Consider the following 10,570-nt stretch of genomic DNA (forward strand, 5'->3'; position numbering starts at 1 on the left):
GAGAGACAAGAAAAGTGCATGTGTTACTCTGGCTGTCCTCAGATGCAATGGAGGACTGCTAGGAAGAAAACTGATCATGTGTGCAGGCACCATCACACAGAGCAGAGCCTTTCTCTCACCCCCGCACCTAGGACTCCTTATCCATAATGGCTGGGTGCCAGAGTAAGGGACTGTGCCTCAACAATGCAGCACCTGTCACTTCTCTGTTCTTGACCCCTGTGTATTACACAACACGACCAGGTCCCATGTGCGGAACATCATATCCGATGCCAAGAAAGCACGGATAAGAATAACTCTTTCTAGCATCGGAGGAAATGAACACATTTTTTCTGCTACTAGCTACCATCCTGCTCCATGTCATCAAAATAAATAAATTTGAAGGAAAAGAGCAGAACATGTAAACATGAGAGAATCATAGAAGTTCTCATAAAATGTGTAGCTCAAAAATATACATATGCTCAAGCAATTGTACACCCATCTTGCAGAATGACTGTGGTGAATGAATCACTAAGCCATATAATACCAAAAACAGTTGCATAGCAATTTAATTTCAACCCAGAGAAATGGGGTTCTCAAATTAATAGGAAAGGTGAGGGTAGGAAAAACCTGAAACTTAGAGAAGTTCAGAATCATGCTGTTAATGACTGAAAAAGGAACATGATGGAAATGTTCAATGAGTCCCCTGAGGAAATGCTCATAGGATTTTTTTTAATATGAAGAACTCTTAAAACATGACAGTTTTTCCACTGGAATATCCTGGAAAGACCACATTCATTTGGTTTACATCTTCTTAATAGTACAGGCCAAGTTCAAAGCCAGAGTTATTCTTTCATTTTTACAAGAAAAAAGGGAACTAAGTAGCAAGAATGAGAATAAGTGACCATTTTTAAAGCTCATTCTTTGCTGACTCTGGTTCTCTTGGTCTGCTTCTACAAGGTGGAATGATTGGTCTTTCTGGAACATAAAAGGCTCCCTGTATCCTTCATCAATAAGGCCTCTGTGAGGAGTCATTTATTCCATGTGGGTAACTCACCATCACATAGGATGGGCCCTCTGTTCCTCTTATGTCAAACAGACATAACTGAGATAGGAATTCCGGATAAGAATGCAGAAGATACCAGGTATCTATATGTAGTAGAACGGGAAACGTTGGGGCAACTCAGAAGTTATAGGTAAGGGCATAAAGTGATAAGACAATAAACCATGATAAAATCTTCACAGCCTGCATCTGGCTGAATTTTGGATGCCAATACCCTGAATGGTAACTAGTTGGTTCCTTGTCAAGCAGATGGGTCTCTTAAAAGCAAAACAAAATATAAGAAACCCAAACAAAAACTCTGGGGAACTAAGAGATCTGGGGAGGGGGAGTCCTTCCTTTTGAGGTGCCACTTGACGGCACAAATTTCAGTAGCTATTTTAACATCACTTACATGTGGGAGTGTGGAAACACACTGCCTCCTTACCTGCCCAGTGAAGTTATTTTCACTTCTGTACAGTTTAGCACTAAGATTACCTATGGAGACTCAGATAATATATATTCTTACAAAACAGCCAGTCAAATCACTTATTTTTCAAATTTAAACAGAAGCATCATCTTTAAAAAGAAAACCCTTCAATACAGGGAGGGAAGGAAGGAAATATCTCCAGTTTCATCATTCAACAGATTTCCACTGAGTATATTTTGATACATGTCGCTCTAATCCTTTTTTCCTTAAAAAAAGTGATAACTTAAAAAATTTAATCACATCTATTTTTATGTGAACACTTATTTTTGTTTTTGCAGTGCTGGGTATCAAACCTAAGGTCTTGAGCACACTAGACAAGCACTCTACTGCTGAGCTATATCTCTAGTCCTAAATTTTAGTTTTAATTTAACAGACCATGACTCCCTTTCTGGATCATTTAGTATTTTCTATCAATATTTTAATAGTTTTCTACATTTGTATTATGCTTAGCAACTTCCTCAAACCAAGACCACATAAATATTCATGTGCAGTTTAAGTACTTTTATGATCTCAAGTTTTACATTTAAATCCTGAATCCATGTGGAACTTATTTTGGTGTATGATATAAATATGGTTCTAATTTTAGTTATTCCAAATGTTAGCAGAAATCTGTCATTTTTTTTGGCTCCCCTTCACTTGGACACCTCCCTACCTGGGAAGATGCTTCAGTGCCCTATCGTCCATACCAGTAGCTGAAGGTGGGCAGACCTTCCTTTTTGCCCTGGCAATAAAGATACAGGGTCATGGCTGATCTCTGCCTTGAATGTTCCTGCCCAGGTCTCTGAGCAGAATGAGTGACAGAATTACACAGAGAACACTAAAGTTCAGTCATGGTGGCAGTAGTAGTTACAGAATGGGGGCTTCCTAACTGTCCTATGGCACACGGAGGCTGTGTCTCTACCTCCTTAGCATCCTTTACTTCCTTCATCTTCTGAGATGGGCTTTCTATTGACTCTGAGCTACCCAATCTCTTCCCTGTAAGTTCCTTTTCTGCTGAAGGTTGACAGGATTAATTTCTGCTATTTTCAACCTAAACTGCCAACTGATAGAGTTAGCTAGGTACTGAATACTGAATACTACCATTTGATAGGTAATCTACACTTTTTCTCCTGATGAGGAGCACGATGTTTACTGTACTATATATCAATTTCCTAATACATGGAAAGCCTAGGGCTTTCCAGACTTTGAATTGTTTTTGTCTGTCTCCATGATAGACCCACAATTTTAGTTATCTAAACTCTGTATTATGTATTACTACATACTACTATGTCTTATTTCCTTTCTTCTTACTCAAGAATTAAAAAATTATCATGCATTTTTTCTTTCCATTATATTTTTGAATTTGTTGTTCAAGGCCTATAGAAAGCAGTTTAAAAATATAAATCATTTGTTTACTATTTACTAACAGTGTTATTTGAGATAAAATTCATACGCTGTAAAGTTCAACATTTTAAGGTGTATAATTCAGTGGTTTTTAATTTATTCACAGAATTATAGATCCATTACCACCTTCTAACTTTAGAAAATTTTCATCACCTCAAAATGAAACTTTACGTCCACCAGCAGCCACTGTCTATGTTCTCTCCTTCCATTATTTCCTGCCTTCGATACATTTCCTATCCTTCTATTTCTTTTGCCTATCCTATACATGCCACAGAAATGGAGCAATACAGTATGCTGCCATTGTGTTTGATTTCTCTCACTTAGGAAAATCTTTTCGGGGCTCAGAATGTTGTGCCTATATCAGCACTTTACTCATTTTCATGGATACTATTTTATCATATAAATATGCCACATCTCATGGATCCGTTTGTCAGTTAGTGGACATCTGGGTTTTCACTTTTGGACTACTTTTGAGTACTGCTGCTATGAACATTTGTGTACCAGTTCTTGAGTAGACACATGTATTCAATTTTTATAGCTACATAGATGTGGAATTGCTGGCTCATAAGGCACCTCCATGTTAAATATATTGAAAAGTTGCTAAATTGGTTTCCAAAGCAGGTGTACTCACTACTTGCTAGTACTTTCCCACTAGCAAGGTATGAAGACTTCAATATCTCCATGTCTAGTATTTTGATTCTAGCTACGCTACTGGAATGAAGTGATGTCTCATAGTGGATCTGGGGTGATTTTTCTAAGTGACTAATGATGCCCAGCATCTTTTGTGTGTGTTTTGGCCAATTCCATATCTTCTTTGGAGAAACATTTATGCAAATCCTTTGCACACTTTCAAACTAAGTCACCTTTTTATTGTTGTTATGAGATCTACACCCCCATTCCTTTTGTTTTTGAGATAGTCTTGCTAACTTTGCTTGGGCTGGCTTTAAACTCATGATCCTCCTGCCTCTACCTCCCAAGTAGCTGGTATTGTAGGGATCCATTTTCTTCATGATTTCTTTCAATTACAAGTTTTTACATTGGAGTAAATCCAATTTAACTAATTTTTCTTTTATCACTTGTGCTTTTGTTGCCATAGCAAAGAAACCATCGCCTAAGCCAAGGTCATGAATATTTATTCCCATACTTTCTTCCAAAAGTTGTAGTTTCATTCTTATATTTAGATCTATGATCCATTCTTGTATATGGTGTGAGGTTGAGTCTAACTTCATTATTTTGCATGTGAATATTGTTATTCCAGTATTACCATTTGAAAAGACTACCCTATCTATATTGACTTGTCTTGGCACACTGTTAAAATCAATTAATGTATGTTTTTTTTGCTGGACTTTCAATTCTATTCTATCTTCATATCTATCCTTATGCCAGTTACACACTCGATTACTGTACTTTTTTATGGTAAGTTTTGAAATCAAAAGTAAATCCTCTTACTTTTTTCTTCTTTTATTAATTTTTTCTATGAATCTTAGGATCAGCTTGCCAACTTCTGTAAAAGGGTTGCTGAGATCAATAGTATATCTTTTAATCCATGAACATAGAATACATTTCCACTTACTTCTTTCAACAATGCTTTCTAGTTTTCAATGTACAAATCTTGTACTTATTTTGTTAAATTTATTTCTTGTTATATTCTTCTTTTTAATGTTCTTGTGACTTTATATTCATAATTTTGTTTCCAGATTGTTCCTTGTTAATGTATAGAATTTTTTTTTTATCTTCCATCACGTAACCTTACTAAACTCACTGACTCGTTCTAATGATTTTTGTTTCTTTTTCTTGCCTATTTCTCTGGCTGGAACCTCCATAACATTAAATAGAAGTGGAGAGTGTGCATATCTTACCTTGTTTCTGACATTAGGGGAAAAGCAACCAGTTTTTCACTATTAAGCATGACGTTATCTATGTTTTGAAGAAATAGATAGCTTTATGTTCTATTGTTCATTTGCTTTATGTTTTTTTTAAAGTCATGAAAGGGTGTTGAATTTTGTCAAATGCCTTTTCTGATCTATTGATCATGTGGTTTCCGTCCTTTATTCTAGTAACATGGTGGAGACCAATGATTAATTTTCATATGTTAACTGAACTTTACATTAATTCCATTTGGACAGAGGGTACAATCCTTCCTGTATTCATTCTGCTAGTATTTTGTTAAGGATTTTTGTGTTTACATTCATAAGAGACACTGTTCTGTAGTTTTCTTGTATTATTTTTGGTTTTGGTATCAGAGTAATAAATACTGAGCTCATAGAATGTGTCAGGGAGTGTTTTTTTTTTTCTTCTTTTTCTATATTTTGGAAGAGTATGTGAAAGACCATGTTAAATTTTTCTTTGAATATTCAGTAGAATTTAGCATTGAAGTCATCTGGGTCTGGGCTTTCTTTGTGTAGAGTTGTTTTAGTTACTAATTAATCTCTTGCTTTATAGATGTATTCAAATTTCTATTTTTTTATTGAGTCAATTTTAGTAGCTCATATCTTTCCAGGTTATTTGACTATTTCAACTAGGTTAGTAAATATTTATTTTTAAACATTTTATGACTTAGGTGTTCTAATGAATTTTTCAAAGGTTTTTCTTATTTTCTAAGGGAGAAATAACAATGCATAAAACATTTGTTGCACTGTATGTATATGCAGATATATGTGTATGTATTTATATTCATACAAACACTTTTTTTTTTTAGGAGCAGAATCTCACTATATAGACCAGGCTGGCCTAGAACTTGTTATGTAGCCCAGGCTGACCTTGATCTGTGATCTTCCTGCTTCAGTCTCCCAAATGCTGAGATTACAGAGGCATGCCACAACTCCAGCCTCAATTTTTTACTTACTAAGAATATCTTGTGTTCTTCCTCTACATATGTTATTGGCCACAGATTTCTGATATTATGGAAATATTCTTTTAAGTTTTACTAAGAGTTTTTTTTTTTAATCAGGAAGGGATACTGAATTTATCAACTACCTTTTGACAACCATGGAGATAATAAAAATGTTTTTTCCTTTAATTTACTAATGTGATTGGTCATATTCATTGATTTCCTAATGTTGAATAATCTTTGCATTCCTGGAATAAGTTCAATTTGGTGCTGCATGCAGTCTTCACTAGAGTGCTGGTTTACATTTACAAATACTTATGATTTTTACATGCATATTCATAAGTGAGACTGTCTGCAACTTTGTGCATTTGTTCTATTTTCTTATGGTTCTTTTAGGCTTAAAAGATAATTGAGAAACTTTGCATATTTTTTAAAACCTTCAGCACAAAAGCTAAAAAAAAGAGGCTTGCTTAGAATCCTAGCTGCAATTTACTGCTTGTATGCCACAAGCTTTTCACACCTTCTTTACGTGTTTCAGAACTACATGAACAACAAATAAGTGGAATAACCATTAAGAAGCAATTCATGAAGAGTTTGTCAAATTAGCATTTCCTGTAAAGGGTATATTACATGAACGTTGAGATGTCATGGTATATGTCATATTTTCAAGAGTCAAAGGAGTCCCTAAGAGCTGACTTGTGGGATACGGTGAAGACTTGCTAATGCTTCTGGGTACATGCACTTGGGCATTTTCAACTTCTGGCTCCCAGATCTTTTAGGTGACATGCCAAAGATACATCATGAAATGGATACCTTGAAATTGATTGCTGCTATTAAGAACATCTTCAAAGCTTCCTGTGGGGCAGGAAGCCATACCAGGGTATAACTTCAACAAGGCTGTTGTACTCTGGCTCCTATCAAAAGTCAACCCTTGCTGGGTATGGAGTACAGTGGAAGAGAGTTTGTCTATATCATGTACAAGGTCTTAGGTTTGATCCCCCAGCTCTGTAAACAAAAAGTCAACCTTCCATTTGTGCTTTAGATCATATCTCCTCTCTTATTCTTATTAAATGACTCCTGCCACTACTCTATGTTCTCTTGTCATGTAAATTTCCCTCTGAACAGGTTATTTTTAATGCACACAAATATGCTCTGGTATCATTTGACTTTGATAAAATAAAACAAAAATACCTTCCTCAGTCCACATTATCCTTGAGCTATTATACCACTTATCTCCTCCTCTTCACAGCTTCCATTCTTTCATCTGCCATCCAATTCAATACCAACTCAACTGTCTTCCAAGCTTGTCACATTCTGGTTAAGGTCATCCATAGCTTCTTTGCTATCCAATCAGTCACTTTCTTCACCCTACTCAGCTTCTTAGTAATATTTGGTTGTTGGTCATTCCCCTCAGTTTTGAAATTATTTTCTTCCTTAATCAGTCAAGACAGGTGCCAACTAACTAGAAAATTCAGGAATCACTGCCTCTGTCCAGTTAGAAATCAGAATGTTCATCAACAGTCATACAGATTTTGGGGTCACTTCCTTATCCGTGCAATAATATGATCTGCATTTTGCCTGAATCCCCCTTTTACCACATTGTGTCACTCATGCCAGGCCTCTCAAAAAATAACCAAAGCTGAGAGGGTTAAAGAAGGGGTTGTTATGCATGTATGGCTAGCTGGTATTAAAGCTCTCCCAGGCACCTCTGGCAAAGGACAAATGCATATTTTTGGTGAGGCCTCCTACTTAAACAGAGACAAGGTGACTACTTCTACTGGCTCCAAACATGTCCTTTTGCTACTAATGGAGTTATTTACTCCTTCTTGAAGTCTGCTTTATTATGGCTTATGGTATTTCTAATTTTGGACTTACACAATGGTTTTTTCTTGGACTCATATATGTGAAGTATTTATCCCTTTTGTGTACTGGTTTATTACTGCCCAAATTCATGTAAAGCGGGCAGTTCAACTCATCCCCCCTTGACTGCTCTTGAAATAACAATATTGGGACCAGAATAAGAGGCCTAACTGCCTCCTAACAGCAAAAAAAAAAAAAAGAGTCCTATGCCTTTTTCTGGGAAAAAAAATGCTACTTCTATGCTAAATCAATCAGGCCTCATCTGAGACATAGCAAAATATTGGCTAATATGGCCTCTCAGATCAGACAATGACAATTAGGATCTGGATTCATCACTTGGGATTGGATGTTTTGGTTGCTCCCCTTCCTGGGTCCTCTTGTAGGCATGTTCCTTCTGTCTGGTCCATGTGTTTTCAACTTACTGATAAAATTTGTCCCTTCTTGCCTAGAGACAATGAAGCTCCAGATGGTAATGGAAATGGGGCTGTACACACTGGAGACTTCTTCCTAGTACCATGGGCCCCTTGACAGATCCCTCTTAGCACCTCAAAGGAATCCTTGTCTAACTGTCCAGGTGCTCCTCATTGACCCTTGTCAGCCTGAAGTAGTTAGAGAGAATGTCGCCCCTTTTCCTGACAGAAGTCAAGGTTACCTCCAGAGAGGGGAGAATGTAAGGAGAACAAATGACAGTGATGACTCCATTATGGATAAGGGAGACATTTTAGAAGCAGACATCCGAAAAGGCACAAGAAACAACAGGATTCTTTAAAAAATAATAGGCCTTTTACCAAGACAACGAATGCAGCTCCAAGATGCGGGTGGTGGGCCCCAAGGTCAACATGACCTTCTCAAAATGTTGTGTTAGATGAGGAGGAGGACGGGCAAGTGGCTGAGTTCAGCAAGAACTTAACTAGGTGCCAACCAACCACAAATGCAGTAAATTTCAAGACAGAATAGTTGGACCTAAGCCATGCAGAGCCCTATATCACTCCTATACTCCAGCTACACTACTGCTTAGCATTCCTAAGCCCCTTCTGGGCTGGCCATTTTGCTCTTTTTAATAAACCTTGCTGCTTGCTTTACTCTTAACTCCCAGTCTGGTGTATTCAATCATCAACTTTGTCTGGACATGACCTTGGGATCAATGATCCAGTATTAAACTGATGATGGGATAAACAAATTGCAACACTAAAAGTTGTCCATGTTAAGAACATTTTATTCTTTTGGTTGAATCAAGGTTTGAAATATAACTTATGGATATTTAACATGGGAGTTACAGGAAAACTGCGTAAACTAACAACATCTAGGTTAGAAGAGAAAAAAGAAAAAATATTTTCACATTTGAAAGAGAACAGCAATAAAAATACTTTTAAGGAACAAGCACGAGAGGTGTGTGCATGCGTGCATGTGAGTGCTTGTGTATGTATGTGTTCTTGTGTGACTGAGTATGTCTGTCTATATATGAAAGAAGTAACAGCAGAAAATAAAGGTTGAATTCTAAAACTACAAAATGTTACTATGACTTAAACTAGTTGAACATTTTCCAGTTCACTGTTGAATACCATATCACATGAACATGTGGACTCTGTGTTCTCCTGGTCTATGGCAATCCTGGACTGCCTGGAGGCCCCTGAAAATGGTTCCTGGCCAATCCAATCCTGCCCTAAAGAAGATGGGAGCTGGCTCTTTTGTGAGAACAGAAGTTTAAAAATGAAGACTTAGCCTTTGCTATAATGGCATGGGATATGAAGCTATTTTATGTACCCTGTTAAAACAGAGGGTTTGATATTGCTACTCTGAATATGAAAGGGTGACTGGGAAGCAGTGACAGGATTTGGATGGGGCAGAGACGCAGCCTCACTTCTCCAGGATTGAGCTGTTAAGTGTGTTAGATCAGCATAAGCCTCCCATCCTCCCCATGATCCTGGTAGAAGAAGGGAATGCACAGGTTGCCCAAGCCTTCCTGCTCCCCTTGGTTTCTGGATCTCACGCAGCCCATCAGTGGGCTGCGCCACCTCAGCCTCTCCTTGTATGGGCTCCACAATCTCGGTGAGGGTTACCTCTTAGAAGGCACCCTGTTGTGTCTTTGGCACTGCTCTCTCACTTTTGTAGAGCGCAACAGACTCTGCCATGGTATACATGGCTCTGGATAGCTGGACATAGCGATATTCTAGTTCCTTCAACTGCTTCCTGAACTCCAGCTTCTCCTGCACAACCTCCAGGAAGTGGCTCTGCAGCTTCTCCACGGGTACCTGTAGGGCCTGGTGACTCTGCCTGCATGTACAGCTGCCCTCACTCCCAGGAGCCAGGCCTGCCAGCTGAGCCAGGTGCTGGCAGTGCGCCTACTGCTTCCTCAGCTACCCCTGGCACCTGGCCTTCTCTTCCTCAGCTCTGGTGAGAGTGGCACTAAGAAATGCCACCATGGCTTCTGAGCTGTCTTGGTCCTCCAGGATGGTGACATCAGGCTGGGAAGCCGTTTCATCTTATCAACTCCACCTCTTTCCTTGGGGACAGCCAGGAGGCTCAGCTGGGCCTGCAGCTGCTGGTAGTCCTGGCTGGTGGCTTCCAGCCGCTCCTGGTGGGGCATCTCCAAAGCCATCTCGCCTTGCACCTCCTCATGCTGCTGCTGCTCCACGAGCTGGGTCTGCTTCAGCAGTTGCCGGTGCAGTGCTTCCTTGTTGGAGGTCAGCTGTTGGTAGGTGGTCATGTGCTGCTGCAGGTGGGCCGGGGACGGTCTCGCTGCTCCTGCAGACCCCGAACCTCTTGGCTCTTCGTCTTCATCATCTCCTTCATGTCTCCCAGTGTATCCTACAGCTGGGCCTCCTTAGCCAGCTCCTTCTTGATGTGCTGCTCTGAGTGCAGAGCACTGGTGACGTCCACGTTGTTGTTCGTAAGTGTAATGAATCCATCTTGCAGCTCAGCCAGCTGCTCCTTGAGCTCAAGGTTTTGCAGGACTCTGCAGCTGATTGTGGTCTGGTAGTTCTCCACAGTT

At 39.0% G+C, this 10,570-nt stretch overlaps 1 protein-coding gene and 1 pseudogene across 3 annotated transcripts in view; both read right to left on the reverse strand.

Moving 5' to 3' along the window:
- Mapre2 (microtubule associated protein RP/EB family member 2) overlaps nucleotides 1-10,570 on the reverse strand; it is a 152,750-nt gene that overhangs the window by 40,855 nt on the left and 101,325 nt on the right. The gene's annotated exons all lie outside the window — the stretch shown is intronic.
- The window catches only part of LOC109695141 (golgin subfamily A member 2-like), a 31,442-nt pseudogene continuing 20,873 nt past the window's right edge, over nucleotides 2-10,570 (reverse strand).

This window comes from Castor canadensis, chromosome 4, assembly GCF_047511655.1.
Source record: "Castor canadensis chromosome 4, mCasCan1.hap1v2, whole genome shotgun sequence".
NCBI classification, from domain to species: domain Eukaryota; kingdom Metazoa; phylum Chordata; class Mammalia; order Rodentia; family Castoridae; genus Castor; species Castor canadensis.